The 25,082-nt window shown below is 40.0% G+C and overlaps 1 long non-coding RNA gene across 1 annotated transcript; it reads right to left on the bottom strand.

Annotated features, from left to right (window-relative positions):
* Nucleotides 1-142: 142 nt before the first annotated feature.
* Nucleotides 143-24,599, bottom strand: LOC144312625 (uncharacterized). Its single transcript, XR_013378139.1, has 2 exons — nucleotides 24,085-24,599; nucleotides 143-1,176 (listed from the first exon to the last, which is right to left on the bottom strand). It is a non-coding gene; the product is annotated as an uncharacterized LOC144312625 (long non-coding RNA).
* Between the last annotated feature and the right edge of the window lie 483 nt (nucleotides 24,600-25,082).

Below are 25,082 nucleotides of genomic sequence, written 5' to 3' on the forward strand. Positions count from 1 at the left end.
ATGTTTAGAGATTGAGTTTCACCAAGTCAATTCACCCAACAGGCACTGTGAGGTGTGTGGGAGAGCAGGGAACATAAAGATTAATAAGATTGTCCCTGCTCTCAAGGTCCACATCTAGAAGGGAATGCAAACTCCACAGTCATACCATAATACATGTTGTAATTGAGAGGCTACATGTGTCATAGAGCAGGAGATAGAGGAAGACCAGTTCTGCCATAGGACCTTCTAGAAGAGAAGGGATGATGGGCGCTTTACCATAAAACAATTTGCAGGCATTTAAGAGTGTTCTCTTGCCTGGGTACTGGAAGCCATTCACAGGATGCCTATTTCAATTAGATTTTAATCACCCACAGCTAGTGTATGCCTTTAACGAGTGCCTGCTATTACCATGCGGAATGAAGTGTGCTTTATGCCCGCCCTAAATGTGTGCCCACCTGCCTCGTCCTACCTAGAAGTCTCCATATGCGAGCAGTCCAGGTAAGGTGAGGGGGAGGCGTTTGGTGAGGAACTACCAAACAGAAACCCGAACTCTCACATACCTATGGAGGGAGCATAACTCAGGGCTCTGTTCTCTTGTGGTCAGAGGGTACGTGATTTAGCTAGGGGGCAATGAGGTAATAGTATTGTGTCCCCCATTGCTTACTTTTGAATGTAGCAAAGACACGAAGCTCTACCCACCTAAAGCTCTGATACGTAAAAGGCCTCATATCTTTGCTCCTTAGAGCCCTTCTGTTACTTCGCACCTGCCCACAATAGTTTAAACCCTTTAAATTGGCATACAAGGAAGGTTCTCCACAAGTGTGACAGGGATTGTTCGAGGTTCTTGGGAGACAAAGATAAATAAAACCTGCTCCTCCTCTCAAGCAAGAGAAACCCCACTGAAACAGATTTACAGGGAATAAAATGTGCAGGGGAATAAAATTAAGCTGTATTGACTTATGGAACTGAAAGTAAATTTAGGCATCACTGGATCCAGCTCAGACGATTTTCAGGATTTGGTGTTTTCTTCTCTTCTCAGCTGTGTTTCCCTCTATGTTGGCTTCCCTCTTGGGTAGGCTCTCCCGCATTGGAAAGTGGTCTCAATTTTCCCCTGAATGGGGAATCCAAGCAGCTCTAAGTTTACTTCATCCCAAATTAGCGTTCAGGAAAAAGGAGCTTCTTTCTTCTAAACAGTTGCTGGAAAAAAAAAAAAAAAAAAAAAGGTCCTGGATCTGATTCTTACTGTCTCCCAAAGTGAATCCCTCCTAAACCAATCATGGGTTTGCAATACACGGATTGGCTCAAGTTTGGGTGTCAGGACCACCTGGAGTAGGGGATGGAATGGGCTCCATGAGAACCATATGCATTGAGTCATGAGTGGGAGAAATTGGGTCTTCAAAGGGAATTCAGAGCACTATTACCCGAGGAAGGATGAATGAATACCAGGCAAACACAAACTACACAAACTAAAATCGACCCTTCATTCAGCTGCTTCAATAAGTCCATCGTCTAGTCATAATACAGTGCTCTGTATGGGGTCCAGAAAATTGTTGAAGGGCAAGACTTTGTGGGCAAAGACTTTCTTCAACACAGAGAGAATACTCTGATTTTCAGGATTAGTGCAGCTATCTAGAGAAAAGAACATCTGCTTATCTGCAGACTAGAGAAAGAAAAGGCATAAGGTAACAAGCATTTCTAAGTAAGCTCCAACTCCATCTGCTCAAATTATTTGCTTAACAAGCAACTTTCTTAACTTGATCTCTTGAAAGTTCCCACTGCCATACTAGGAGAGAGACTGGCACAAATAACCAATAGTTGTCTTTCCAGACATAGATGAATAGTGTGTCATTCCACTGTATGCATCTATTCCTTGTCATTTCCCTGTACTTTCTCCCTTGATGAAAAGATAAAAATCAGATACTTCTAGGGAAGGCTCCACAAGTGGAGATGATGTGTCAGTAATGCAGGCTGAGGCAATCAGCCTCTCTCTTTGCTACATGTTAGCTGCCTCATTGCCCTTTTCAAAGGCAAAATTATAGAAAAAAAGCAATATTTTCATCCCTACCAATTAGCATCCTGACTTGCTCTAATTTAACAAGGTTTTTTTTTTTTTTAAGATTTTACTCATTCATTCATTCAAGACACACACACAGAGAGAGAGAGAGAGAGGCAGAGACACAGGCAGAGGGAGAAGCAGGCTCCATGCATGGAGCCTGACGTGGGACTCCATCCCAGAACTCCAGGATCATGTCCCGGGATGAAGGCAGGTGCCAAACCGCTGAGCCACCCGGGCTGCCCTAACAAGTATTTTTCTAAATAGTTACCACATATTCATGTTGGCTGCCTGTGAAAGGTTAAATTATTTTTGCCTCCAATTTTTCGCCCATCCCTGTATCCTCCTTTTGCCTGGGATTTTTCATTTTCTCTCACTAGGGACAGAATGGACTTCACCCCTTGACTTTGGGGTTGGCCATGTCACTTGCCTTGGCCAGGGGGATGTTGGCAGATGCACCACAGTAGAGATCTCAACCTATATTTGTGCAGTTGACTGTGTCTTCTTGTACAGCTGCCTTAGCCATGAGAAGAACATACTGTGTCTAACATATTGCCCCAAGGGCAATGAGAGATGCCTGAGGCTGGCCTTCATTCAATGTTATCAATTGAACCAATAATGTTCTCTATGGAATCATGTCTCCTTAGTCTTCTGTAATCTGGAACAGTTTCTTCGCTGTTCTTGGAGTTTAATAACATTGACATTTTAAAAAATACAACCTCTCCCTTCATTTTTTTATAGAATGTCTTCCTTTTGTGTTTAACTAGTACTTTCTCCTAATTCCTTTCAGGCTACACATCTCTAGTTAGAATACCACAGAAGTGACATTGTAATCCTCAGAGAATCCCATTTGGAGGCACATGATGTCCATTTAATCATTTGGTCAAGGTATTGTGTACTTTTTAACTTCTGTATCATTACTGTTTTTCCACCCGGAATGAATAAGCAATCTGTGGGGAGATATTTTAAGACAATGCAAATATCCAGCTCTTTATCAAAATTTTCTTCAGATAGTTAGCATCCATTGATGGCTTTTGCCTGAACCAATCTTTGCTGTCGTCTTAGCTCAGGCTGCTATAACAGAATACCAGAAACATTTCTTTCTCGTAGTTCTGGAGGCTGGAAGTCTGAGATCAGGTTCTAGCATGGTCAGGTTCCAGTGAAGGCCTGCTTCCTTGTTTGCCATCTTTTCTTTGTATCCTCAGATGTCAGAAACAGAGAAAGGGCTACCTCTCTTCCTCTCTGATAAGGGCACCAACACCATCATAGGGACTCCACTCTCATGACATAATTACCTCCCTACAGTCCTACTTCCAAAGACCATCACATTAGAGCTCTGACATGAATTTGGGGGGAGGGACACATACATTCAGTCCACTGCAACTATTACACTTGAAAAATGATGACTTTCCAGCTCCAGCATTTCCTTCATATTCACCAGTCAGCACTCCACATTCTACTATATGCAAGAGCCTTCTCTGTGTCTCACCTATTTATCTAATTGTTATGTGTATGTATACACATATATGTGTATATATATTAGTGGATTTCTATTATCTTCAATGATTTATAACTCATTACTGTCCTTAATTATTTTGGTGCTCAAATTGTCCTAGATTTGGCCAATGACAGCCCCTTCAAACTGGCTCTGGTGTCCTTGTGACACATCTCCATTATTCTTTTTTGGCACTTTTAATTTTATGGCATAATAAGATGTTTTGAGATCATTTTGTACTTTCTTCTGTCGTGAAATATACCATTTCTACAAGTAGTCCTGCTTCCAGGTAGTGTGGAATGGTATTAAAGCCCAAGATCTGGGTAAGAAACATGCTAATAACTATTTTGCTTCTAGCTACACATGCATACATAATCATGTGCACACATATAAAATTTACTTATATGTATACATATATAAATACATATATATAAACATATGTGACGGTTAATTTTATGTGTCAATTTGACTGATTAAACATTATTTCTGGGGATATCAGTGAGGGGTTTCTGGATGAGACTAGCATTTGAATCAGTGGACTCTGTAATGTAGATGACCCTCTCCAACATGGGTGGACATCACAAAAATATACTGAAGGCCTCAATAACGCAAAAGGGAGAAGAAGGAGGAATTTGCCCCCTTTGCCTCACTGGACATCTCATCTCATCTTCTCTGACCTACAGACAAGGATTTATACCATTAGCACCCCTATGTCCCAAGTCTTTGGACTTCAACTGAATTATACCACCAGCTTTCCTGAGTCCCCATCTTGCAGACAGTTGATCATGGGACTTCTCAGCCTCCATAATCACATGAGCCAATTCTTCAAAATAATTATATATAGATACAGATATAGACAGATAATCAGATATCAGATATACTGTTTATTTTACTTAAGATAAGCAGATGCCTGTCCTCTTATGTATCCTCTTTCTATATATGCATTTTGCTTTTCATACTTAATAATGTATGTCAGAAAGCACTCTGTGTCAATTCATAAGATTGTTCTCATTCTTTTTTGCAGCTGCAGAGAACCCACTGTATGTTTCACAGTTTTTTTCTACCTATCTCCTATGTGTAGACATTTAGGTCATTTTAAGTATTTTGCAGTTACAAATCATGTGGCAATGAAAAACTTTCTGTGTATGTGCATGTATTTAACTACTCCTGGAGGTATATCTTCAGGGAAGACCACTGTGAGTGAGAGTGTTGGGTATAGAGGAAGGGCATACATGATCTTGTTAGACATTGCCATATTCTCTTCTACAGTGGTTGAACTGTTTTGCATTCCCGCCAACAATGTATGAGAGCGCCTGCTTCTATGAGGCCTCACCAACAGAGTGAATTATCAATATTTTAAATTTTGGTAGAGAAATGGTATCTCAATGTTTTTTTTATTTTTTATTTTTTATTTTATTTTTTTAAGAAAGTAGACCTTTTTTTTAAGATTTTTTACTTTATTCATAGAGACAGAGAAAGAGAGGGAGAGAGAGAGAGAGAGAGAGAAAGAGGCAGAGACACAGGCAGAAGGAGAAGCAGGCTCCATGCAGGGAGCATGACGTGGGATTGGATCTCCAGGATCACACCCCTGGCTGCAGGCGGTGCTAAACCGCTGAGCCACTGGGGCTGCCCTCACTGTGGTTTTTTAAACACAGTTTTATTGAGGGTGCCTGGGTGGCTCAGATGGTTGAGTGTCCAGCTGTTGGTTTGGGCTGGGGTCATGATATCAGGGTCCTGGGATCAAGCCCCATGTTGGGCTCTGTGCTCAGCAAGGAATCTGCTGGAGATTATCTCCTTCTCCCTTACCCTCTGCTCTTCCCCTGCTCTCTCTCTCTTTCAAATAAATAAAATATTTTTTTAAAAAAACAGTTTTATTGAGATATAATTTATACAGCTGACCCTTGAACAACATGGGTTTGATTTGCATGGGTCCATTTACATGCAAATTTTTAATTTTAATTTTTTAAAGATTTTATTTATTCATGAGAGACACACACACAGAGGGAGAGAAATAGGCAGAAGGAGAAGCCGACTCCCAGGACACCTGGGTGACTCAGCGGTTTAGCCTCTGCCTTCAGCCCAGGGCGTGATCCTGAGTCCCAGGATCGAGTCCCACACCACACCGGGCTCCCTGCAGGGAGCCTGCTTCTCCCTCTGCTTGTGTCTCTGCCTCTCTCTCTTTGTCTCTCATGAATAAACAAATAAATAAATCTTAAAGGAAAAAAAGAGAGAGAAGTAGACTCCCTGCAGGGAGCCTGATGCAGGACTCGAGCCCAGGACCCCAGGATCACAACCTGAGCCAAAGGCAGACACTCAACCACTGAGCCATCCAGGTGCCCCTACATGCAAATTTTTTACAGCAATGTACCATAAATGTTTTCTCTTCCTTATAATTTTCTTTTTAAAGTAATTTCTATACCCAATGTGGAGCTCAAACCTACAATCCTGAGATTAAGAGTCACATATTCTACTGACTGAACCAGCCAGGTGCCCCTTCTTATGATTTTCTTAGTAACATTTTCTTTTCTCTTCCTAATTTTATTGTATGAATACAGTGTGTTATACATATAACATAAAAAATATGTTAATAGACTGCTTATGTTATCAGTAAAGCTTGTCAATAGTAGGCTATTAGTAGTTAAGGTTTTGGAGAGTCAAGAGTTGTAAGTGAATTTTTCACCACACAGGGATCAGTACCTTTAACCCCCATGTTGTTCAAGGATCAACTGTATATCATAATATTCCCTCATGTAAAGTATAGAATTCAATGTTTAATAGTAGCTTTACAGAGTTGTATAATCATCATTATAATCTGACTTTAGAATGTTTTCATCACCCCCCAAAAAGAAAACTCATGTCCATTAGAAGTCAAATCTCCCTTCCCCCAAGCCCTAGGCAACCGCTAATCCACTATCTTTCTCTAGAGATTTGCCTATTCCATACATTTCAAATAATGGAATCATGCAATGGGTGGTCTTTTTGACTGACTTCTTTCACATAGGATATCTTAAAGGTTCATTCATGTTGTAGCATATAGCATGTATTTCTTTTTATTGCTGAGTATTGTTCTATTGATATATGGATATATCATATTTTATTTATCCTTTCATCAATTGATGGGCATTTAGATTCTTTCAACTTTAGGTTATTATGAATAAGGCTGCTATGAACATTCATGTACAAGTTTTCATGTAGATTCATGTTCTCAGTTGTCTTGGATATATACCTAGGAGATGAATCGCTGGGTCATATGATAGGTATATATTCAACTTTTTGAGGAACTACCAGAATTTTCCAAAGACATGTACCATTTTGCATTGCCACAACAATGTATGAAGGTTCCAAATTCTCCAGATTCTTATCAACACTTGTTCATTGTCTATTTCATTTTAGCCAGTCTAGTAGATGTGAAATGGTGTCTCATTGTGGTTTTGATTTGTATTTCTCTAATAACTAATGATACTGAGTCATTTTGCCTGTGCTATTGTTTACCCATATGTCTTCTTTGGAGAAATTTCTATTCAAATCCTTTGACATTTTAATTGTGTTGTCCTTTTGTTATTGAGTTATAGGATTTATGTATTATTGATATTAAACCTTATCACATATATATTTGCAAATATTTTCTCCCATCTGTGTGTTGTCCTTTCACTTTCTTGAGTGTTGTTTTCAACACAAAGGTTTAAAATTTTGATGAAATCCAATGTATCTATTTTTTTCTTTTATTGTTTGTGCTTTTGCCATTATACTTTAGAAATCACTGTCTAACCCTGGATCATAAAGATTTACCACTATATTTTCTTCTAAGAGTTTTTGTTGTTGTTGTTGTTTTAGAGATTTTATTTATTTAATCATGAGAGACACAGAGAGAGAGGCAGAGACATAGGCAGAGGGAGAAACAGATTCCCCTCAGAGAACCCAATTCGGGACTCGATCCCAGGACCCCAGGATCATGCCCTGAGCCGAAGACAGATACTCAACCCCTGAGCCACACAGGCATCCCTCTTCTAAGAATTTTGTGGTTTTAGCTCTTACATTTAGGTCTGATTCATTATGAGTTAATTTTTATATATATTGTGAGGCAAGAGTCTGACTTCATTCTTTTGCATGTGGATATTCATTTGTCCTAGAACCACTCATTGAAAAGACTGTTCTTTCCCCATTAAATTATTTTGACACCTTTGTGGAAAATCATTTGACCATAAATAAAATGGTTTATTTCTTTTTTTTTTTTAAGATTTTATTTATTTATTCATGAGAGACTCAGAGAGAAAGAGAGGCAGAGACACAGGCAGAGGGAGAAGCAGGCTCCATGCAGGCAGCTCGACGTGGGACTCGATCCCAGGTTTCCAGGATCACACCTCAGGCTGCAGGCAGTGCTAAGCCGCTGTGCCACCGGGGCCGCCCTAAAATGGTTTATTTCTTAACGCAGAATTCTTAAGATCATTTTATTTTTTTTTACTATGAGTTGTTAAACATATTTTCACATGTTTAATGACCATTTTGATATCTTGTGTGTGAGTTGTATAGTCCTGTCTTTTGCCAAATTTTCTATAGGGTATCTTTTTGTCTTTTTTCTTCAGATTTTTAGAAGTTTTTTGTGTATTAGAGATATTCATCCTTTATCTGTGATATAAATTACAATATTTTTTCCCTGTTGGTCATTTGTCTTTTAACTTTGCTTATGGTGTTTTTGGTCAAGTAAAGGTTTTTAGGGATCCCTGGGTGGCACAGCGGTTTAGCGCCTGCCTTTGGCCCGGGGCCTGATCCTGGAGACCCGGGATCGAATCCCACATCAGGCTCCCAGTGCATGGAGCCTGCTTCTCCCTCTGCCTGTGTCTCTGACATTCTCTCTCTCTCTCTCTCTCTCTCTCTGTGACTATCATAAATAAATAAAAATTTTAAAAAAAAGTAAAGGTTTTTATTTTTATGTAGTCAGACTAAATGAATGAGTTTTTAAATATTGGATCTTGATTTTAAGACACAGTTTTAAAGCTTTCCCTATATCCAGACTATGGAGAAATTCACCCATGTTTTCCTCTAATCCTTATCTGGTCATCTGGTTTCATCTTTTATGTATAGAACTCGGATCCATTTGGAATTTCATCTAATCAGTGGGATTTAAGTATGAATCTAATTTAGGGGCACTTTAGGTGGCTCAGTCAGTAGAGTGTCTGACTTTTTTTAAAAAAAGATTTTATTTATTTATTCATGAGAGACACAGAGAGAGAGAGAGGCAGAGACATAGGCAGAGGGAGAAGCAGGCTCCTTGCAGGGAGCCCGACGTAGGGACTCTATCCTGGGTCTCCAGGATCAGGCCCTGGACCAAAGGTGGCGCTAAACCGCTGAGCCACCTGGGCTGCCCCTGAGTGTCTGACTCTTGATTTTGACTCAGGTCATGATCTTGGGGTCATGAGATCAAGCTCCACTTGGGGCTCCATGCTGGGTGTGGAACCTGCTTAAGATTTTCTCTCTCCGGGCAGCCCTGGTGGTGCAGCGGTTTGGCACCGCCTGCAGCCTGGGGTGTGATCCTGGGGACCCGGGATCTAGTCCCACAACGGGCTCCCTGCATGGAGCCTGCTTCTCCCTCTGCCTGTGTCTCTGCCTCTCTCTGTGTGTGTCTATGAATAAATAAATAAAAATCTTAAAAAAAAAAAAAGATTTCTCTCTCTTTCTCCCTTTCCCTCTTCTCCCCTACCCCACTCCAAGAAAGAAAGAAAGAAAGGAAAGAAAGAAAGAAAGAAAGAAAGAAAGAAAGAAAGAAAGAAAGAAAGAAAGAGAAAAGAAAGAAGAAAGACAAAGAAATTTCATTTTATCACTTTTTCCCAACAGTTTTCTGCTTAGCCCAACACTACTTATTTAAAATGCCATCTTTTCAGGGCAAGGGCACCTGGATGCTTGAGTAGGTTAAGCATCCAACTCTTAATCTCAGCTCAGGTCTTTTTTTTTTCTTTAAGATTTTATTTATTTATTCATGAGAGACACACAGGGAGAGAGAGGCAGAAACACAGGCAGAGAGAGAAGCAGGCTCCATGAAGGGGCCTGATGTGGGACTCGATCCTGGGACTCCAGGATCACACCCTGGACCGAAGGCAGGCGCTTAACCACTGAGCTGCCCAGGGATTCCCTCAGCTCAGGTCTTGATCCCAGGGTCATGAGTTCAAGCCTCATGTTGAGCTCCACACAGGTTGTGGCACCTACTTAAGAAAAATTCCATCTTTTCCATATGAAGTATAATGTCAATTTGTCCAGCTCATTACAAAAAAAGTTTGTTGGTATTTGTTGGTGTTTTTACAGGGGACTAGGTTAAAGTTATAAATTAATTTGGAGAGAAAGTTGAATCACTCTAATAAAGAATAAGGGATGTTTTTTGCATTTGCTCAAGTCTACTTTTGTATTCTTCAAGAGTGTTTCAGTTTTCCTCATACGGATTTTGCACTATTCATAAATGTTTTATCTTCTTTGCTATTGTAATGTAATGGTTCTTTTTACTACAATATTATCCTCTAATTGATTATTGTGTATAGTATAGCTATTAAAGGGCACCTAAGTGGCTCAGTTGGTTAAGTGTCCAACTCTTGGTTATAGCTCAGGTCATGATCTCAGGGTCATGAGATGGACCCCACATCAGGGCTCCTGCTCAGCTTGGAGTCTGCCTGAGATTCTCTTTCCATTTCCCTCTGCTCCAGTCATGCTCATGCTTTCTCCTTCTCTCTCTAAAATAAGTAAATAAACCATAAGTAAAATATTAAAAAAAAGAAAACTATTAATTTTTTGTGTTAATTTTATATATTATACCTTACAGAATTCTCATATCATTTGAGATAGTATTATCATTGATTCTCTAGGTTTATTGGGTATTCTATCATGTCTTTGGGAAAGAGAAAGTTATATATTTTTTTCCAGTTATGTTGCCTATCTTTACTTCCCTTGTCTAATTGCATTGGCTTACACTCCTAGTACAATCTTAAACAATAGTAGGGTTAGTTGTTATTCTTGCCTTATTCCTGATCTTTAGTATTTTCCCCTCAAATAAGATACTGTCTTTAGGACTAAGGTAATATATTTCATCATGTTAAGGAAGTATTCATCCATTCCTGTTTCCACAAGAGTTTTTGTTTTCAGTTAGTTTTTATTTGTTCATTTTTTGGAATGGATGTTGAATTTTGTCAATGTTTTTAAAGCACATATGAGAATAATCACATAATTTTTCTTCTTGGATCTATAAATTTGTTGAATTATATTAACGGATATCCTAATATTGAACCATCCTTGCATTTCTGTTATAAGCCCCATTTAGTCATGATTTATTATTTTATTAATGTGGTGTTTGAGTTTGGCAGTATAAATATTTTTTTTTATTTTTTTATTTTTTTTATTTTTTTCATTTTATTTTAATTTTTTTAAATTTTTTATTTATGATAGTCACAGAGAGAGAGAGAGAGAGAGACAGAGACATAGGCAGAGGGAGAAGCAGGCTCCATGCAGAGTCTGATGTGGGATTCGATCCCGGGTCTCCAGGATCACGCCCTGGGCCAAAGGCAGGCGCTAAACCACTGCGCCACCCAGGGATCCCTATTTTTTATTTTATAATATATAAATATTTTTATTTTATAATATATAAATATTTTTTAATTTTTAATTTTTTATTTATAAAAATAAATATTTTTATTTATCTTTTAAAGATTTTATTTAAAAAAAAGATTTTATTTATTCATTCATGAGCGATACAGAGAGAGAGAGAGAGAAAGACAGAGAGAGAGGCAGAGACACAGGCAGAGGGAGAAGCAGGCTCCATGCGGGGAGCCTAACGTGAAACTCAATCCCAGTTCCCCAGGATCAGGCCCTGGGCTGAAGCTGGCGCTAAACCGCTGAGCCACCCAGGCTGCCCTATTTCAGATTTTTAAAAATAATATTTGTAAATGATATTGGTCTATAATTTTATCATGTGTAGGGTATCTTTATTAGCTTGAAACATCAATGCTAAACTACTTCATATAAAGAATTTAGAAGTTTACCGTTTTTTTCTCTCTGAACAATTTATGTAGTAACAGGACTATTTTCTAAGATTTCATAGAATTCTTTTGTGAAACTATCTGAGCTTGTATTTTGATGTGGGATAGTTCTTTGATAACATTCTATATTTCAAAAAAAAACATTCTATATTTCTTCTTTGAGATTGATTTAACTTTTCATCTTGGGAAGGTCAATTTTGGTCAACTATATTTTCCTAAGGTATTACCATTCATTAGCTTTAAAATTTTTTTTGTATAGGGCTATCTGTATAAAGGACACTTTATGACTTTCTGGCTTCCTCTGTATTAATAATTACTTTCCTCTTGTCATTTCTTATTCTGCACATTTCTGCTTTATCCTCTGCATACACTTCTAAGTAAAATTAGCTAGTGGTTTATCTATTTTATGACTTTATTCAAAGAACCAGAATTTTTATTTATTTTGATCTACTGTTTTCTAGTTCTTTATTCCTGCTTTTTTTTTTTATCTATTATGTTCTTTCTTGTGGTTTCTTGCATTTTTCTAAAGATGTATTTTTTTAAAGATTTTATTTATTTATTTGAGAGAGACAGAGACAGAGAGAGACAACACAAAGGGGGTAGAGGCAGAGGCAGAGGGAGAAGCAGACTCCCTACTGAGCAGGGAGCCTGACTCAGGCCTCAATCCCAGGACTCCAAAATCATGAACTTAACTGGCTGAGCCACCCAGGTATCCCTATTTATTTATTTTGGAGGAGGGTGGGCACAAGGTGAGGGAGAAAAAAACTCAAGCATGTTCTGTGCTGAGTGTGGAGCCTGACTCAAGGCTTGATCTCACAACTGTGAGACCATGACCTGAGCCAAAACCAAGAGTCAAAAAACAAAAACAAAAACAAAAACAAAAACAAAAAAAAAAAAAGAAAACAAACAAAACCAAGAGTCAGATATTCAACTGATTGCGCTATGTAGATGCCCCTTCCTTGTGGTTTCTTTTGTTCTTTCTCTAACTTAAATTGGAAATTTAGTGAATTTTAATTTAATTAAATTTATTGTTTAATTTCATCAATACAGGCTTTAGGGATATGAATTTTTCTTGAATTTTTCCTTGGGATATATGTTTTACATATATCTCATAGATTCTTTTTTTTTTTTAAGATTTTATTTATTTATTCATGAGAGACACACACACAGAGAGAGAGAGAGAGGGGGGCAGAGACACAGGCAGAGGGAGAAGCAGGTGCCATGCAGGGAGCCTGATGCAGGACTCAATCCCGGGTCTCCAGGATCACGCCCTGGGCCAAAGTCGGCACTAAACCACTTAGCAACCTGGGCTGCCCCATAGATTCTGATATGCAGCAATTCTGTAACTTCAGTAATTCCCTTATACCTAATCATTGTTAAGTATAAAAGTTTTAAGTTTTCAGGTAGGAAATTATGCCAGTTATCAAATTATTGTTTCTCAGATCCAAATTCACTCTTCATTGCCTGCTCTGTGAAAATGGATATGGGCCCTTTAAACATTGTGCCTTTGTCATTTGGCACATGTTTAAGCTTTGACAGTAGAGGGCACTGGAGAGACGTTGCAGGAAGAATTATTCACTTACTCAGTAAGCTCAGCATGGGGTGGCTTCTCCAGAGCCAGGCCTCTGAGGAATGTAAACCTGTCCCTTATCTAGATCCTGCAGTAAAAAGAGCTTCTCTAATGCACCTCCTTCAGGATACACAGCTGCCCCAATGCCATGCCCCTGAAACTACAGCAGTTTCCCTAAGTCCCCTTGCTCCCATGGTATACAGGAGCTAACAATACCTAGCAAGTAGCAGCCTCCACAGGCACAGACTGTCAGGTAGTTTCATGGCTATAGTGAGATACATCCTATGAACAGTTCCCAGCACCCTACAGAACAAACTTCAAGCCATTCCTGGAGAGTAGTTTCCAGCAACTTCACTGGTATGGCACAACAATAACCTCTCTACCATTCATAGATCCAGGTCCATGTGCTCCCTAAGAAAGTCTGGCTCTTAACCTTAGAGGGGCCTCTTCCTTAAATACATGATCTCAGCTCTGGGGTGGGAGGGACATGGCTGCTTCTTAGTTGGCCATTCCTGTGTTCTTTAGAGTTCCTTTCTTCCTTCCATAAAATTAAAATATCTAATACCAAAATTTCATGTGATATATATGTTGCCACATTATTTTAAAATAAGCCTATAGGCTTCCCTAGGTGGCGCAGCGGTTTAGCGCCTACCTTTGGCCCAGGGCGCGATCCTGGAGACCCGGGATTGAATCCCACGTCGGGCTCCCGGTGCATGGAGCCTGCTTCTCCCTCTGCCTATGTCTCTGCCTCTCTCTCTCTCTCTCTCTCACTGTGTGACTATCATAAATAAATAAATTAATTAATTAAAAAAATAAATAAAATAAGCCTATAGCTAGCATCATACTTAATGATGAAGAATGAATGCTTTTTCCCTAAGATAAAGAGCAAGTAAGAATGCTTACTCTCACTATTTCCATTGAATATTGTAATTCTACTAACTAGTTAAATTAGGCAAGGAAAAAAATTGGAAAAGAAAAAGCAAAATTATCTTTATTCATAGACAATATAATAATCTATTTAGAAAATCCAATTGAATTTCCAAAAGTACTAGAACTGACAAATAACTTAGCAAGTCTGTAGCATATAATATCAACATACAAAAATCAATTGTATATCTATGTACTAATAAACAGTAACTGGAACTATAAAACCAATACTATTTTCAGGGTGTCTGGGTGGCTCAGTTGGTTAAGCATCTGACTCTTGGTTTCAGCTTGGATCATGATCTCAAAGGTTGTGAGATCAAGCCCTACATCAGGCTCCACACTCAGCAAGGAGTCAGCTTGAAGATTCTCTTCCTCTGCCCCTCCCTATTCTCTCAAATAAATAAATAAATCTTTTTAAAATAACTGTTTTCAATACTATCAAAAACTGAATTCCTTAGGGATACATCTGACAAGAGGTATGCCAGACCTGTGCAATCAAAAGTATAAAGCGTTGCTGAGAGAAATTAAAGATGTATATAAAGAGAGATATACCATGTTCATGGGTTAGAAGATTCAATATTGTTAATATGTCAATCCTCCCCATATTTATCTATATATTCTGTTATCTCCATCAAAGTCCCAACAGGTTTTCTTTTTGGTAGAAATTGAAAGGACAATTCTAAGATTCATATGGAAATGCAAAGAGCCTAAAATAGTCAAAATTACTTTGAAAAGAAAGAACAGGGCAGCCCCAGTGGCTCAGTGGTTTAGTGCCACCTTCAACCCAGGGCATGATCCTAGAGACCCAGGATCAAAGTCCCACATTGGGCTCCCTGCATGGAGCCTGCTTCTCCCTCTGCCTGTGTCCCTGCCTTTCTCTCTCTGTATCTCTCATGAATAAATAAATAAAATCTTAAAAAAAATAAAAAAGAAAAGAAAAGAGAGAACAACTTTGGAGGATTAATACAACCTAATAACAAGACTTATTATAGGGGATCACTGTGTGGCTCAGCAGTTTAGCGGCTGCCTTTGGCCCAGGGCACGATCCTGGAGTCCCAGGATTGAGTCCCACGTCAGGCTCCTGGCATGGAGCCTGCTTCTCCCTTTGCCTGTGTCTCTGCCCCCCTCTCTTTCTCTCTCTCTGTATCATGAGTAAATAAATAAGATCTTTAAAAAAAAAAAGACTTATTATAAAGTTACAGTAATCAAGACAATATGGTATTACCATCAAGAGAGACAAATAGAGGGATCCCTGGGTGGTGCAGCGGTTTGGCGCCTGCCTTTGGCCCAGGGCACGATCCTGGAGTCCCAGGATTGAGTCCCACGTCAGGCTCCTGGCATGGAGCCTGCTTCTCCCTCTGCCTGTGTCTCAGCCTCTCTGTGTGTGTGTGTGTGTGTGTGTGTGACTATCATAAAATAAAAATTAAAAAAAACAAATTTAAAAAATTGTTAAAAAAAAAAAAAAAAAAGAGAGAGAGACAAATAGAGGGCAGCCCTGGTGGTGCAGCGGTTTAGCGCCACCTGCAGCCTGGGGTGTGATCCTGGGGACCTGGGATCGAGAGTCCCACATCAGGCTTCCTGCATGGAGCCTGCTTCTCCCTCCGCTTGTGTCTCTGCCTCTCTCTTCACTCTCTCTGAATGAATGAATAAATAAATCTTAAAAAAAAAAAAGAGAGACAAATAGATCAATGAAGCAGGGTAGAAAGTTCAGAAATAGATGTCCACGTGTATATGGACAACTCTCTTTTTTACAAAGATGCAAATGCAGCTGAGTGGAGAAAGGGCATCACTTAACAAATGCTGAAAAGAGGTGCCTAGATGGCTTAGTTGGTTAAGTCTTTGACTCTTGATTTCAGCGCAGGCCATGATCTCAGGGTTGTGAGATGGAGTGCCCCCCTCCCCCCATCAAACTCCACGCTGGGCTTGGGGCCTGCTTAAGATTCTCTCCTTCTGCCCCTCCACCCCACTCTCTTTCTCTAAAACAAAAACAAAAACAAAACAAAACAAAAAACCTCAGATACACATGAAAACAAATGTTGCTGAATTAATAGAAATCTATATTAAAAAACAAAAAACAAGTTTTGATCCATACCTCACACCATATACAAAAATTAACCAAATGTGGATAATAGACCTAAATGTAAACCTCCAAACCCTAAGTCTTCAGGAAGAAAACCTAGGAGAAGCCTTTCTGACTTTGGTTTAGGCAAAGATTACTTCTATATGATAGCTAAAACAGGATACATAAAAGAACACACTGACAAATTGGACTTTATCAAAAATTTAAAATTCTGCTTTTTCACAAGACACTTTTGAGAGAATAAAAAGATAAGACAATGACTGGGAGTCAGTATCTGCAAGTCATATATCAGATAAAAGAGTTACATCCAGAAAATATAAAGAACTATCAGAACCAATAATAAGAAAACAAATAACCCAATTTACAAATGGGCAAAATGTTTGAATTTATATTTTACCAAAGAAGATATTCAAATGGCAAATAAGCACATGAAAAAAAAAAATGTCCCAGGGATCCCTGGGTGGCGCAGCGGTTTAGCACCTGCCTTTGGCCCAGGGCGCAATCCTGGAGACCCGGGATCGAATCCCATGTTGGGCTCCCGGTGCATGGAGCCTGCTTCTCCCTCTGCCTGTGTCTCTGCCTCTCTCTCTCTCTGTGACTATCATAAATAAATAAAAATTAAAAAAAATAAAAATAAATGTCCCAAATCATCAATCATTAGGGAAATGGAAATTAAAATTACAATGAGAGGGATGCCTGGGTGGCTCAGTGGTTGCCTCTGCCTTTGGCTCAGGGCGTTATCCCAGGGTCCTAGGATCGAGTCCTACATTGGGTTTCCTGCATGGAACATGGAACCTGCTTCTCCCTCTGCCTATATCTCTGCCTCTTTCTCTGTGTGTCTCTCATGAATAAATAAATAAAGACTTTTTAAAAAATAAAAATAAATAAAAATAAAATTACAATGAGATATTCTCTACATATCTATCAGAATGGTTACTATTAAAAACTAACCTAAAACAAGTGTTAGGGGATCCCTGGGTGGTTTGGCGGTTTAGCACCTGCCTTTGGCCCAGGGCGCGATCCTGTAGTCCCCGGATCGAGTCCCACATCGGGCTCCCAGCATGGAGCCTGCTTCTCTCTCTGCCTGTGTCTCTGCGTCTCTCTCTCTCTCTCTCTCTCTCTATCATGAATGAATAAATAAATAAATCTTAAAAAAATAAAAATAAAAAATAAAACAAGTGTTAGCGAGGATGTGAAGGAGGTAGAGTTTTCGTGTAATACTGGTAGGAATGTAATGTTAAGACCCTTGGAAAATGGTTTGGCAGTTTCTTAAAAAAAAAAAATGACTACAACAAACTACCATATGTTCCATCCATTCTTCTACTAGGCATTTACCCAGGAGAAAGGAAAATATGTGCCCATATATAGACATGTATATGAATGCTCATAGCAACTTTAAAAAAAAAAAGATTGAATTTATTTATTCATGAGAGACACAGAGAGAGAGGCAGAGACACAGGCAGAAGGAGAAGCAGGCTCCATGCAGGGAGCCCGATTTGGGACTCAATCCCAGGACCCCAGGATCACACCCTGAGCCAAAGGGAGGCATTCAATCGCTGAGCCACCCAGGCATCCTGTTCATCGCAACTTTACCTGTGATTGTGAAAACATTATATACCCACACAAATGACAAACTGGTATATCCATACAATGGAAAACTATTCATTAACTGAAAATAATAAACCTTACAATATGGATGAATCTCAAAATTATTATGCTGAGTGAAAGAAGCCATACTAGGGCACCTGGGTGGCTCAGTTGGTCAAGTGTCTGGCTTTGGCTTAGGTCATAATCCCAGGATCTTGGAATTGAGTCCCATATTGGGCTCCCTGCTCAGCAGGGTGTCTGCTTCTTCCTCTCCCTCTCCCCTTCCTCCCTGCTCCTGCTCTCTGTCTCTGTCTCTCTCTCAAATAAACAAAACTTTTAAAACATAAAAAAATTGGGATGCCTCGGTGGCTCAGTGGTTGAGCACCTCCCTTTGGCCCAGGACATGATCCTGGAGACCCAGGATTGAGTTCCGCATCGGGCTCCCTGCATGGAGCCTGCTTCTCCTCCCTCTGCCTGTGTCTCTCTGCCTCTCTCTCTGTCTCTCATGAATAAATAAATAAAATCTTAGAAAAAACAAAACAAAACATTAAAGGGCATCCCAGGTAGCTCAGCGGTTTAGCGCTGCCTTCAGCCCAGGGCCTGATCCTGGAGACCCACGATCGAGTCCCATGTCAGGCTCCCTGCATGGAGCCCACTTCTCCCTCTGTCTATGTCTCTGCCTCTCTCTCTGTGTGTGTCTCTCATGAATAAATAGATAAAATCTTTAAAAAAAACACTAAAAAATTAAAAAAAGAAATTAGCCATACCAAAAGAGTACATACTGTATATATTCATTTACAGAAATTTTTAGAAAATGCAGAAAAACCTATAGTGACATAAAGCAGATCAGTGGTTACCTGGGGACAGGTGACTGGGGAGATGCAATAGAGAGGGATTACCAAAGGGCCTAAGGAAATTTTTGGAGGAATGGACATATTGATTATGGTAATGGTTTCACAGGTGTATACACATGTCAAACTTATAAAAAGGTACATGTATTAAATATGTGCTGTGTAGTATATTAAATTTTTAAAAAATCATGCTGACTAGAGAATGTATTGTAAGATGAGGCAAGAAAGGACACAGAAAGACTAGTAGCCAAGGTGGGAGTTGGTGATGGCAATAGAGACAGAAAAAAAATTAATATATATATATAATTATTAAGATTTTATTTATTTGAGAGAGAGCATGAACAGTGGGGAGGGGCAGAGGGAGAGGGAAAAGCAGACTCCCTGCTGAGCAGGGAGCCCAACATGGAGCTTGATCCCAGCACAATGGCATCATGAACTGAGTAGAAGGCAGACATGTAACTGACTGAGCCTAGAGACTCAGAATATATTTAATGGATAGAATGAAAAGGACTTGGTAATGGATAAGGTGTGAGAGATAAAGAAGATGAAGGAATCATCAATAACTCTTGGGTCTGGGACTTGAGCAATTGGATGGATTATGGTGCCATTTGTGGAGGATGAAAAAGACTAAAGAACAGTTTGGCTGAGTGGGGAGAATTGAGTTTTTCAAGTCCATGTGTTCTTTAAAATCCCATCTGTGTTCTAAACTGCATCAGAAAATGCCTGATATGTGAGTTAAAAATGCTGGTTGCCGGACTCCACCCCAGACCAAATCAGAATCTCTGTGAGATCATGATTTTAAAAATCTCCTGAGGTCACTGAAATCCATACTAAAGTTTGACAGCTATTGGACTTCATTTCCCCCCTTTTCTTTTCCCTTCTTTCACACTTCTCCTTTTTCTTTCTCTCTTGCCAATTCCCCTTGAAGAATTAGCTAAGTAAAGAAGGCTCTGGAGGTCTAATAATTATAAACACGTAACACCAAACAACAAAGACCCAAAATACATGAAGGGAAAACTATTAGAACTAAAAAATGAGCTCAGCAAGGTTGTAATATTTTGATCAATATACAAAAATCAATCGTACTTCTATACACTTGTAATGAACAACCTGAAAAGGAAGTTAAGACAATAAATCCATTTGTAAATAGCAAATCATAGAATTTACAATAGTATGAAACAGAATAAAATATTAGGAATAAATTTAAGAAGTGCAAGTCTTGTACACTGAAAACTACAAAATGTCACTGAAATGAATTTGAGACATAAATAAGTGGAAAGAGGGGATCTCTGGGTGGCTCAGTGGTTTAGCATCTGCCTTCGGCCCAGGTTGTGATCCTGGAGTCCCAGGATCAAGTCCCACCTCAAGCTCCCCACAGGGAGCCTGCTTCTCCAACTGTCTGTGTCTCTGCCTCTCTCTCTTTCTCTGTGTCTCTCATGAATAAATAAATAAAATCTCTAAAAAATAAAAATAAAAAAGATAGATTGACCAAATTGATCTATAGATTCAACACATTTCCCATCAAAATTCCAGCTCCTTTTTTTTTTTTTTCCAGAAATGGACAAACTGATGAAATTCATATGGAAGTATAAGGGACCCAGAATAGCCAAAACAAAAGGGAGAACAAAATCAGGGGACTTATATTTCCTCACTTCAGTACTTACTATGAAGCTACAATAATCAAGACTATGTGGTACTGGCCTGAGGATAGATATAAAGACCAATGGAATAGGAGCACCAGGCTGGCTCAGTCAGTAGAGCACATGACTCTTGATCTTAGGGTGGTGAGTTCAAGCCCCAGATTGGGCATAGCACTTACTTAAAAACAAACAAACAAACCTGACTTAAAAAAAAAAAAAAAAAGACTAAATGGAATAGAATTAAGTCTAGAAATAAACTGATACATTTATGGTTAATTGATTTTTTTTTTTGGTTAATTGATTTTCAATAGGAATGCCAAGACAATTAAAAGGGGGGAAAGAATGGTCTTTTCAACAAATGGTGGAACACTGGAAATCCACATGCAAAAGGGTGGAGTTGGACCCCTACCTCACACCATACTAAGATATTAATTCAAAGTGGGTTAAAGACCTAAATGTCAGAGCTAAAATTATAAAACTCTTAGAGGAAAATAGGTGCAGATCTTCATGACTTTAGACAGTGTTTTCTTAGATATGAGTCCTAAAGCATAAGTAACCAGAGAAAAAATCAGAAAAATGAACTAACTTTATGAAAATTGAACTTTCATGCTTCAAAGGACACTATCAAGAAAATTATGGAACTATCAGAGAAAATATTTGCAAATCATGTATCTGCTAAGGGATTTGTAGTCAGAATATAGAAAGAACCCTTACAACCCAATATAAAAAGACAAATAATACTATTTCAAAACGTGCAAAGTGTCTGAGTAAACATTTTTCCAAAAACTGATCTACAAATGGTAAGTACATAAAAAGACATTCAACATCATTAGTCATTTGGGAAGTGCAAGTAAAACTACAATGAGATACCCTACGTATCCAAAACAGCTGTACTATTTCACATTTCCTTATAAATTGCTGGTGGGAATATAAATGGTGCAGACATTTTGGAAAATACTTTGCCAGTTCCTCGGAAAGTTAAGCATAGAGTTACCATAGGCTCAAGCAATTCTACCCTTAGTATATACCCAGAACAATTGAAAACATATGTCCACACAAAAACTTGTGCATAACAGCTTTATTCATAATACCCCCAAAATGGAAACAACCCGAATGCTCATCAACTGATGAATAAACACAACGTGCTATGTCCACACAATAGAAAATTAGTCAGCTATAAATATGAATGAAGTATTGATACATTATACAATATGGATGAACCTTGAAAACATTATGCTATATGAAAGAAATCAGCCACAAGAGACCAAATATGATTCCATTTATAGGAAATGTCCATAATAGACAAATATACAGAGACAGAAAAATTCATGAGTGTTGCCTGGGCAGGGTCTGTGAATTGGGAGCAAATGGGGAGTGACTGCTAATAGCTATGGGGTTTCTTTTTGAGGTGATGACAATATTCTAAAATTGATTGTAAATAGACTAAAAACCATTGAATTGTACACTTTATTTTTTATTATTTTAATCAAGGTATAATTGTCATATAACATTAGTTTCAACATAATGATTCAATATTTGTATATATTGCTAAATAATCACATTACTGTGATTACGTCTAATTAATATCCATCACCATATATGGATGTTAAATTTTTTTTGTGATGAGAACTTTCAAGATTCACTCTGTTAGCAACTTTCAAATATGCAATACAGTATTTACTTTAGACATCATGCTTGTATAGACATATATTACATTCCCATGACTTATTTATTTTACTTTATTTTTTAAAGATTTTATTTATTCATGAGAGACAGAGAAAAGCAGAGACCTAGGCAGAGGGAGACAGGGAGCCTGAAGCAGGACCTGATCCCAGGACACCAGAATCACAACCTGAGCCAAAAACAGATGCTCAACCACTGAGCCACCCAGGCATCCCAACTTACTTATTTTATAACTGAAAGTTTATCCATTTTGACCCTTTCACTCATTCTTCTGTCACTGCCCCCACCCCTGCTGGCAACCAACAATCTGTCTCTATCTTTGAGCTTGGAGTGGTTTTGTTTTTGTTGTTTTAAATTCCACATATAAGTGAGATCAAAAGGTATTTCTCTTTCTCTGTTTCAATTCTTTCACTTAGCATAACGCCCACAGAGTCCACCCATGTTGTCACAGATGGCAAGATTTCAATCTTTTTCATGGCCAAATAATATTCCTTTGTGTGGCTATGTGTGTGTGTGTGTGTCTGTGTGTATATCTCATATTTTCTTTAGCCATTCATCTATTGATGGGCACAAACAAATTAAGTTTGTTTCCATGTCTTGGCTATTGTAAATAATGCTGCAATAAACATGGGGGTGCAGATGGCTTTTTGAGTTAGTGTTTTCATTTTCTTCAGATATAAATCCCCAGATCTATAAAAATAGATCAATGCTCTATTTTTAACCTTTTGAGGAACCTCCATACTGTTGTCCATAGTGGCTATACCAATTTGAATCATACACTTTAAACTGGTGAAATATATGGTATATGAATTATATCTCAATAAACACATTACTAAAAAATAAAGCACATACACACCCATATACACAGGATCACAAAGAAGGCACAGTTTCTATACAAAGGTCTTAAGTGGATTGAGCCTTGCAGTAAGTAGGTGATGCTAGACATGAAGTAGAGGAGAGTTAATAAAGAGCCCCCACAGAGTTTAGAGCATGTTATTGGCCCAGTTTTACAGGTTAAGGAAATTGAGCTGTATAGAAATTTAAGGTTCTACAGCTAGCACAGAATGGAAGCCAGATTCCAACCCAGGAAGTTGATAGCGGAGCTGGGGCCCTTAACTGCCACTTTATTCTGTCTCCTGCGAACTTGTGATTCTACTCTAAGATAAAGGCAAGGTGGAGAACACCCATAACTGAAAATCTCCCAATGACATGGCTCTCTTCCTAGGGCAACCCCTCAGTGCTCATCAGAGTCATCTGATCATCTGTTTTAACAGACATTGTGGAAGTGTTGGTTTCTGTAATTTCTAGAGCAAATTTCGGGAGAAAGCAATCTCTTTGAAGATATTCAACATGCAGCTTCTCTCCTTCAGGGAAGTGATGAAGTGATGTCTATCTGCCAATGTGAATACTCAGCTGAGAATGATCAAATAGAAGAGGGCTTTGTGACGCAATACCTGAATGTCAGAGCAACCTCTGAAAACTCATAAATACACGGTCACACATAAGCTTTTTTGAATTTTCATGACTACCCAGGGCAACAATAATTTGTCAGTATAAATTTAATATAGCAGATTTCTATTTCTCACAAGACATTTCTGTGCTTTTATAGAATTATAGGATTTTGTTTGTCAAACCCTCATTTTTATATGACTACCAAATAAATACAAGGACGGAAACCTTTCTCTGCATTTTGGACTATTTCTGTTAGATACCCATGTGTGGGATAATCCCAAGTCAAAGGTTACCAACATTTTTAAGGTTCTTGATCCTTGTTTCCAAGTTACTTTGCAAAAAGACTGAACCGATTTACACTCCCACCAGCAGTGTATGAAAATATATTTAAATGCAAATTCCAAGCTGCAGAGAGTCTCTTTCTTAGGTGTCTCACTTAAAAAAAAAATTTTTAATGCTAAGCAAAAGCCGACCCAGGATGTTAAAAAAAGAAAGTCTGATATAAAAATGGAGTGGATAGTTAAAACAGCTTGGGCAGAAATAAGCTTTATAAAGGCCCAAGCAGGCTGATAAAAATTTTAAGGCATCCTAGCAGAACACAATTCTGAAGGGACCATTAAGGATTTGGCTTAGGTTAAGATAGCGACCGCCAAGAATGTCGGGCGTGGTCCATGTACCGAATTCCAGTTTAGAAAAAGCAGGGTATTTTATTTTCTTATACTTCATTTCGTTCTAAAGGCGGTTTAAGATACCTAGAGGGAGGTTCTTGAGAAGTAGCCTTGTGTCTGAATAATCAATCTCGCGAAGATGCAATGAACCCACGCCCTCGGAACTACGGTCAGCGCTTATCTCTGCTACACCGAGTGCCTCGCCTCCGTAATCGGCTCCAGCTGGCAACCACGATGACCGCCTCTACGTCTAATAATGGGGCACAGTGATTTGGGGGGGTGGCTTGGGAGCGGGGCAAACACGGGGAGCGCAGGCTCGGCGTTCCAGTCCACCGAATTCTAGAACCCCAAAGGTGCTCAACCGTCAGGCAGGGCCGCCCCGCCCGCCCCGGCCGCCCCGGCCGCTGCTCGGGGTGCAGCCCGTCCTCGTCGGCGAGGCTCCTGTTACTACTTCTCTGCGCCCCCTCCGACCCGCTTCCACTAGAAAGAGAAAGGCTGACGCCCGAGGAGGAGCCAGAAACTCGATTTCACCGCCCCCCCCACTTCTCCTTTCCCACTTTGGTCCCTCCTTTCCTGCCTCCTCCCCCTTCTCCCCGTCCTTCTTCCCTCCTCGCCGCTCTCCCGGCCTCGGCCCCCGGACGGATCCCCGCTTCGCCTCGGCGCCCCCGCCGCCCCAGCCCTGCGCTCGCGGCCCCAGCCCGCAGCCAATCAGCGCGCGGCCTCCCGCGGCCCCGCCCCCCGGTCGTTCCGGGCGGGCCCGCGGAGCCCAGGCCGCGGGTGCGGAGGGCGGCGCCGCGGGGCGGGGGCCGATGGGGCCTGGCGGACGGGCGGCGCCGGCGCGGGGCTCGCCTGGACGCGGGAGTGCGGGGCGGTGAGCGGGCGAGGCGAGGCGAGGCGAGGCGGGCGCTGCGGCCCGCCCGGGATGGGCCAGCCCCGGCCTGGCGGGGCCGAGCCGGAGGCCAGGGCGGCGCGCGGGCCCGGCCTGCCGGGCGGGCGGCCCGGGGGCTGAGGTAGAAGTGGGCGCGGAGGAAGGGGCCGAGCCAAGGCGGTGGGTGGAGCGGCGAGGGGGCGGAGGCTGGGCC

The sequence above is a fragment of the Canis aureus genome, chromosome 4 (genome assembly GCF_053574225.1).
Source record: "Canis aureus isolate CA01 chromosome 4, VMU_Caureus_v.1.0, whole genome shotgun sequence".
Lineage (NCBI taxonomy): Eukaryota > Metazoa > Chordata > Mammalia > Carnivora > Canidae > Canis > Canis aureus.